Source organism: Mus pahari, chromosome 14 (assembly GCF_900095145.1).
Source record: "Mus pahari chromosome 14, PAHARI_EIJ_v1.1, whole genome shotgun sequence".
Lineage (NCBI taxonomy): Eukaryota > Metazoa > Chordata > Mammalia > Rodentia > Muridae > Mus > Mus pahari.
This window is the reverse complement of record NC_034603.1, coordinates 59,216,396-59,224,149: the sequence shown is the minus strand read 5'-3', so window position 1 is coordinate 59,224,149 and position 7,754 is coordinate 59,216,396.

The window sequence follows — 7,754 nt, the reverse complement described above, 5'->3', positions numbered from 1 at the left end:
TAACCCCTAACCCCTAACCCTAACCCTAACCCTAACCCATGTCTGGGGTGGGGACAGGGCGTTGACTTGATTTCTAATTGATATGGAAAGACTCACCTTGCATGGGGGCGGGGTGCAGCTTCTATGCCAGAGCCTGAACTGTAGAGTTAAGAAAGCTAGGTGAGCATTAAGTGGTCAAGCCAAGAGCCTATAATCTCTTTGCTCCAGACTATGGCTAGGCAGTGTTTGACAAGTTACTTTAATTCCTGCTTATATGCCTTCCCTCCAATAATCAACTATAATTTGACACTGTTAGCTAAATAAGCCCGTCTCTCCTCAATATGCTTCTGGACAGTATATTTTATCACAGCACCAGAAATAGAACTAGTATCTAGATTCAGTATCTATCACACAAAAAGTACTGTCAGTATGCAATGTGATGATATTTACATGGTGGATGGTGCTCTGTCTGATGCATACTAACCACTAATTGCCGTTCATTTTAGCTCTTGCTTGTATTTTTAAGACTGCCATCATAATATTGTGATTATGCTTGGCTGTTAAGACCCCTTAAGCATAGAAGACTTCTATACTTATGTTGGTGACAGTAAAGTATTTTATTTCTGGGACATAAGATGAGAATCCTGGAAGGCAATGCTTATGGTATATGTCATAGTAGCAGTTACAACAGGCTGATTTTGGAGCCACTCTCAGAAATGAGAGGTGTGTGCACAAAAGTGACTCTAATGACAGGTTAGCAAGATCTAACCATTCAGCTTCCTGCTGTTTTTCTTCTATCTATCACAGAGATAGAGGAAAACACATTTAAGCATTCAAGGCATTCTTAAGCACTGCCAAGATTTTTAATTTTCTGGTTTCCTTCTACTTTTACAGAGAAATACATATATATCATTACCTATGCACCAAGTGTGGGTTTTTTTTTTATTTGTGCTTATCGGATCAAGATGAATATATAACAATCATTATGTGTATGTTTACAAAAATCATGACTTTCTGCATGCAATGTCGATAAAATAAAGTGAAAGATCAGAAGCCATAACCCAAACTCTTGAGAACGAACAAACTAGGTTCGGACAGCATATAGAACCAAAAAGTTCTGATTATGCTTGTTATTGTTAAATTAAGAAAAATCCATTTTAACAACTAAATAGGTAAATTTTCTTTTAAAGCATTTTGGTGGAAGAGAGTAAAATCTTTGAAAGATGGCTCTATTAGTGCTATATAAAAGCCATCATAATAAATGTTGGGTTTTAAAATTTTATATATTTGGAATATGTAAATAACGTATGATAATATGGGTTCTTTTACCCTGAAGAATTTTCATCCATGACTCTTGTTATTTGGCTAGAATGAGGAAGCAGGCAGCAGAGTCAGATTTCAGACAATTAAAGACTGCTTTCCAGAGGTCAGATCTAAAGGACAAAGACCTCACCACATAATCACAGGGTATCCTAAATATTCGATGTTTCAGATATTTTTGTCACCTTCCAGTAATAGATTTATCCTGATTTTAAGATGGAAACAACCCTATCACTAATGCACAAGACAACTGAATACTTACTATGTACTAGCAGTTCATAATACACTTTATTGGTAGTATTCCAACAACTTCTGAAAACTGTTTAAAATTCTTTACTCTCTATTAGCATATGGAAACTAAAGTGTTGAGAGGAGATGCACACAACTCTATTAATGCTTTCTCTCATTCTCTCCCTTCCTGATCAAACTTCAATTGAAATCAATTTACTTTTTTTTTTTTTAATGAAAAAGGCAACTTGCACAAACAAAAACAATCACTTCTCATTTCACCTTGTCTGCAAGTAGAAGTGACTATGTCTCCCAGTTCTACTGAGTAAGATATAAGCAAAAGAAGCAGAGGACAGGTGGTGGTGGTGGCAGTGGCGGCGGAGGCGGAGGCGGCGGCGGTGGTGGTTATGTAGTAGAAAAGTGTAGAGAAACAGAAAGTTGAAGCAGAGAAAAGTAGAAAACATTATGTTTCTCGAGAGAATAATGAAAGAGAAACTAGAGGAAAACAAGCAGACATCTTGACAACCAGACTGGCAGTCCCAGGTGCAGACAAGGCCCACAGTTCAAGTAAGTATCAGGCACAAATATGGGGATTTGCTAAGGCCGTGAATTCTTTGAGGAATTCAAGAAATTAAGTATGTCACTTAACTTACTTTACAGCTTCTAGCCAGGTGATAGCTTGAGCAGTGGGGCTGGGGAGTGTTTTGATCCTAAACGACACTGCTGACCTGAAAATAAGCTAGAGAGCTGAAGGGATACGGCTATAACGATAGATGGAAGGTGGATATTGGTCATTGACAGCATTCACAGAGAAAGGAAGTATCTTCTATAGGACCGACTGTGAAGTTTAAGCTGCTCTGATCCCAAGTGGTAGAGACCACAGTAGTGGTGATCTTACCTTTGATGAGGAGATCACATGCCACTTATGGAATACTGCACAGGTTTAAGAGTTCTGAGCCCAGCGGTGGGTCTCAGCTGAGACCTCAGTGGTGGTGGTCTTACCTTGATGAGAAAAGAATCTACCACTTACAGAATACTCCAGAGGTTGAGAGTTCTGAGCCCAAGACCAGCAGATTGTTCCCGCAGTTGCCTCACTGCTTGAATATATGGTCTAATTCTTGATAGGGTTGACAACTCCAAGCTCAGGTAATTCAGGTTTCTTGGTTTGCGTGGAAGAGCTTACTGTGGAGACAAGTCCTAAAGCGTTCAGACCCGTAGGTGGAATGCCTAGATGCATTCTATTCACTGAATGCATAAAATGCACCATAGTACACCCAGATGAAAAGAAAGAATGAACCCCAACCCACAATGCAGTTGGGAGACAGCCTGAACTTGGATATTACTTCCAAACACTAGAGGGTTCTGCAGCAACACGGAAGTCCCACGTGCCACCAAGCTTCTTGAGCAGCTCCCAGTAAACAAAGCGAACCATATGAAGAGAATATAACCTTGATAATGACAGTATATCCTGCCCTCAGCCTCTGTCCTTGGCCCACACACAGCAGGAAACTTTACATAGAGAGTGAGGAAGGACTATAATACAATCTATTAACAATGAGCCTCTGCTTTCCCAAGAGCACCGCTCTAATAATAGACATTCAAAAAGACTCTCTGGGTTCTTTGTCTTTGCTCTATGAAAAAAAAAAAAGTAAAAGTATTGTATTTATTTTAATTTCAAAATCTCTTCTACATATTTTATTACTCTACCTTTTAAAAACCTTTTAAAATAATATTTCTTATTAATCCTTTGAAAATGTTATTGGATGTATTTTGATCCTATTCACTTCCCTTTTTCAAATCCTCCCAAATCCCTTCCCATTCTCTCTCTCTCTCTCTCTCTCTCTCTCTCTCTCTCTCTCTCTCACACACACACACACACACACACACACAAACATACACACACACACACATTAATTCTTGGACTCAGTTTTATAAAATAAAATATTATGAAACAGAAAAAAACAGGAGCACTAACAGCAATTGTAGGTTATTAATAGGTGACTTTAATATGCCATTCTCATCAATACCAATGTCATTCAATCAGAACATGCCACAAAGAAACTTCAGAGTTAACTTCTTGGTATGAGTTGGATAAATATTAAAAAAAAAAAAAAAAAAAAAAAAAAAAAGGAATGTGGAGCAGTGGATGAATGAATATACTTGTCACCAAACCTAATGACCTGAGTTCATTTCCCAGAGACCTCAGGGTAAAAGTAGCGTATAGACAGTCAATTTGTCCTTTGATTTACACATGCTCTCTCTCTCTCTCTCTCTCTCTCTCTCTCTCACACACACACACACACACACACACACACACACACACACACCAAAATTTAAAGAACTTGAAAAATAATTTGAAGTCAATATTACCTTGATATCAAAAATCAAGCTGGACAAAAATTAAGCTATAAATTTACTTGAATATCTCCTTTATGAAACACAAACAAGATACCCCAGATCCAGGAACCAGGAGCTTCCCTCTCATCATGAGAATAACTGCTACACAATAAGATTGGATGAACAGAAGCAAAATATGCTTTATTTTTAATGGTAACCAACCATCTATGCCTATAATTCTAGTATCTCGGGATGCTTAAGCATATCACATGGTAAATCTCTGAACTTCCAAACTTTAATAAACTTGTCGAAGTCTGATAGTAAATGGAAAAGCCATTAATAAAAGCAGTTTCATACTCTCAACAGAAATCCTAAACAATTTAGCCAATTTAAGTGGTTAGGATATTGCTTAGAGTCTCTTTTCTATTTTGATTAGTTCAATGTATCTTTAGTTAGTGAAGTCCCATTATGTAAAGACAGTTTTAGAAAGTCTCATTATTTCACAGCATGAACTTGATTTGGAATCTCAGTTATCTTAAAGCAGAATGATTTGCATGCACAACTGCTGATTAAGATGGTATGTTGATTATTAAACAGAAATGGAAAATCTTTATAAGCATTCAAAGAAATTGATAGTTAATATAATTTTATGAGACTCAATGTCTGTGCAATTCAAATTTATTTTTTCTGGGTCACCTCTATGATATTGGACAAAGCAAAAAAAACCCACATAAAGTATTAATAGTGTTTGTCAAATGTGAATAAATTCTATAAGGTGTCATGTGAGAAATGAGACCTCTTTCAGACGCATTACAAAGATGAAGTCAACTGAACAAAAGCAGCCATGAAAAGATGCTTCATGATGAAGGGAAAGATCCAACCTCCCATCCAATTCCCAGAAGCTCTGATAAATGACTTTATGCAGAGGACCGAGCACCGCATGTTAATCAAGCAGCCATTTTGTAGAGAGCTGACATGAGAGGAGTTGCCATACTGGACCTTAAAGAATGCATGGTTCATGTCTTCAGTTTATGTTAAAAGAAAGATACTCAGTAAAAATACCTTTGGCTGTATTTAATTTCTTTAGAGGATCTTAATGTTGAAATACATGTGCATAATCAAACTCAGGTCTTATGCAGAACTTTTGAAAATGCCTTTTACTCAGAATATATAAAGTACTGAAGAATTTAATGTGAAAAGATTTATCTCTTCTTTTCTTTAGTATTTTTCCAGAAACATCTGGTCAAGTCTAATGATGTAATCAATATCTAACTTTTTGTTTGTTTCTCATTTTATTGATTTACTTATTTGATAATTTTATGCACACTCTCTTATCTTCATCCCATTCCTGTCATGCCTCCATCCCAACCCCTTTTCAGGAATCATGACTTTGAGGTTGATTTATGAATCATTTAGTTCTACTAGAGCCATCTGTGTTTTGTTTGAGCTATGTTAGGGACCTGATGGGGTCATTAATGGATATATAACCGAAGGCAATCATCTCCCTGTGAGAACGTACTTGTATAAAATAATTTGGCACTGAAGAAGAGCTCTCCCAGAGCTCCTCCTTTATCCGTGTCTGACTATTCACAGATTCACTCTTGTGCAGACCCACTGCAAGCATGAAAAACTACTGGAGTTTGTGGTTATAATTGCTAGACTTGCCAAGAAGACGGCGTTTTGCAGACATTCTCTCTATTTTATGGCTTGCAGGTTTTTTTTTTCTTTCCCTCTTTTCCAATGCTTTCTGAGTCTTAGAGAAAATAATATGAATTACTTGTTTGAGACTGAGTACTCAGCCATCAATTACTATCAGATCCTGTGTTTGATTAATCTCTGTATTTACCACTGTTCACTGAAAAGAGAGGTACTTACGAATAAGGTTGAATGTGCTATTTACCTATGGTAAGATAAATATTCAGTATACTGCTTGCTGCTATGTCAATTTAGCTAAACAGCAGTATTCAGTTTATCCCTAGAGCCTACAATCTCATTTACTATGGATTTTTGACCAGATATACAGTACCAGACATGTAATCCCTGCTGTTGAGCAGGTCTCAGATCCAAGCAGAGAGCTGTTGGTTATCCATATAATAGCAGTGACACTATTGTTCAGATGCACACATCATGTTTGTTTTCTCATAGATGTTAAGATTCATAGATGAAAAAGACTACTGATGTTTTTTCTCTATCAGCAAACTGCATAGCTCCTATGGGAAAGATAACTGCTGGAAAGGAAGTTTCCAGTTCAGGTCCAGTTTGACCTCTCATTATTAAGCATTCAAGGTGTGGTCTCTTCTGCAATCTGGCCTAAGCATCTAGTAGTGGTTGGTGACCAAGAGGAATAGCAAAAGTCTATACTGTCTGAAGCCTCTCTGACATCTCATGAGGAGGAATCTGACAATTCTTTGAAGTTTTTGTTTCATAAAATTCTGCTACTGTGAATAATTTTTTCTAGCCATGTAACATATCATATTTCAAACTGTGGATTTTATAAAATTATGTTTAAATTTATTTATAGGATAGCAAGTTTCTATTTGATTATTTCATACCTCACCACTTTTGTTAGTCATCCCTGTTACCCCTTCATCTCTCCTATTTGTTCACCCCATCCTTATGTGAACATCTCCATTCCTAATAAGGTTCCTCTTTATTTTCATATTCTCTATGTATGTCTATGCTTTATAACATCCTTCTCCCAATCACTTCCTTTTAGTTTCCTGCCTTCTACTAGTTTTCCAAGCTGAAAAATGTAGAAATTCTGTTTGAACAGGAAAAGGTGGCATTTGTTGTTGGTTTTCTTTCTTTCTTTCTTTCTTTTTGTTTTTTTGTTTGTTTGATTGATTGTTTTCGTGCCTAAATTTTTAAATCCAAGTTATTTTTTTCACTTACCTGACAGATTCATAATTTCATTTTTTGCTTCCTTGGTTAGGTTTAGTCTGTCTTTATGTTTGTCATTTCTATTGTTAATGAGGCTGTTTTACTAATGCTTCTTAGTGTATATAGTTGTCATCAGTCTAGCATCATGGTAGTCATGCAGTTTTCAGAGGGCAGCTGAGAGAACAGAAAGAATAGGGTTTAAGTTTGCAGTTAGAATAGATGAAAAGCCATAGAGATCTCGGTAGGGAGTTGGGTGGTCTGGAAACACACATACTCTCTTTTGATGAGTAATAATATATTATAGAGATTTCTTCATATTTGCATATAGTTTGAAATTTTCTCAATTTCTTAATTAAAGCTTACAGAATAAATAGATAAAATTAACATATGACTATGTAGTTTCTACAACAAAATATTGGGGAATTACCACCTGCTTCTGAGTAGTGCACATCAGTAGCATCTGCCTCCGGCCTAAAGTCCTCAAAGTCAACATTACCCTAAATTTTGTTATTTACTCTTTTTGCGTATAGGTGAAGTTACTGGATGAAGACAGGTAGAGGGCAGAAAAATCTTGTTATTCAGCAGCAAGGTCATGCAAGAGCTTTGGAATGATAGGACAAGATAGTGGAATGTAAATGTCGACTTTCCTTTTACTGTTACTTTCTCAGATGAAGTGATGGTATGAGAGCCTTATCCAAGCTGTGCAAGTACACAGCTTTGACTGAGCCGAGCATTTCCTTCTCTGTTCTAAACTATCCCTCTGCCTAGACCTGTAAGTGTCTAGCCTCCATCCATTCTAATCTTTCAAGCTGACTGATTCAAATTGGCACACTTTGAATTCTGACTGAATTGCTCTGCTAGGCCTCAAACTAACTATGGCAATTTGTTCAAATCTATCTCCTTTTGTCTTCACCTGCAACCTGTCTGTATAAAACTGTGCTTGTGAAATCTCTCTCTCTCTCTCTCTCTCTCTCTCTCTCTCTCTCTCTCTCTCTCTCTCTCTCTCTCTC